This window comes from Myotis brandtii, unplaced genomic scaffold (genome assembly GCF_000412655.1).
Source record: "Myotis brandtii unplaced genomic scaffold, ASM41265v1 scaffold369, whole genome shotgun sequence".
Taxonomy (NCBI): Eukaryota; Metazoa; Chordata; class Mammalia; order Chiroptera; family Vespertilionidae; genus Myotis; species Myotis brandtii.
This window is the reverse complement of record NW_005364180.1, coordinates 577,621-578,337: the sequence shown is the minus strand read 5'-3', so window position 1 is coordinate 578,337 and position 717 is coordinate 577,621. Positions and strand designations below refer to the sequence as shown.

General features: G+C 62.3%; 1 protein-coding gene across 1 annotated transcript in view; it reads right to left on the bottom strand.

Annotated features, from left to right (window-relative positions):
* LOC102261893 (fatty acid desaturase 2) overlaps positions 1 to 717 on the bottom strand; it is a 57,841-nt gene that overhangs the window by 16,954 nt on the left and 40,170 nt on the right. The gene's annotated exons all lie outside the window — the stretch shown is intronic.

Here is a 717-nt window from a genome sequence, read left to right as displayed (position 1 = left end):
GTGGGAGTCTAGGACACAGCCTTCCTTAGGAAGCAGCTGGGTGGGGAGGGATGTGTGTCAGGGAGACAGCTGGCAGGGACGGATTCCCAAACCCAAGGAGATAACACCTATCAAATCAGCCCACGGTCCCTGGCAAGTCCAGCCGGGGTTTCACACAGTGGCCGCTGCCGGGCCGCCTCCCTGTCTGTAGGGCACCGAGAGCGCCCGGCCTCCTGGGTCACCCAGCTCTGCTCCTTGGTCAGCTGCGCACTGTGCTGCGTGCTGTCCCCTTGTCTGCAGACCCCTCTCCACCCCGGCGCAGCGCGACGGCTCATGGCCAAGGACTCCTCGTAACAACATGACTCAAATCCTCGTAACAACATGACTAAGATGAAGGTAAATGAGGAGGACGCCTCGGGGGAGGGAGGACACATTTCACAGCGGGCGGACGGGCGCGGTGCCAAGCTGTGCTTTGTTTCCCCGGAAGAAGAAGGAAGAGCTCGCTGTGTTCAACGGCTCAGATTGCTCCGGTTCATCAAGAGAAACGGTTTCTCCGCCGGCCCCACAGCACAGGGGCTGCTCAGATACGGACCGTCCAGTCCAGTTGCTGAGTCACAGACCAAGAGGCGAGGGTCTGTCTTCAGGACTAGCGCGGGCTGTGGCTCCAAGGAGCTAGGGAGTCGGGCTCGGGAGGGCAGGGGGGAGCCTCACAGCTGGGGGCCTGGTCCGAGGGGGGAG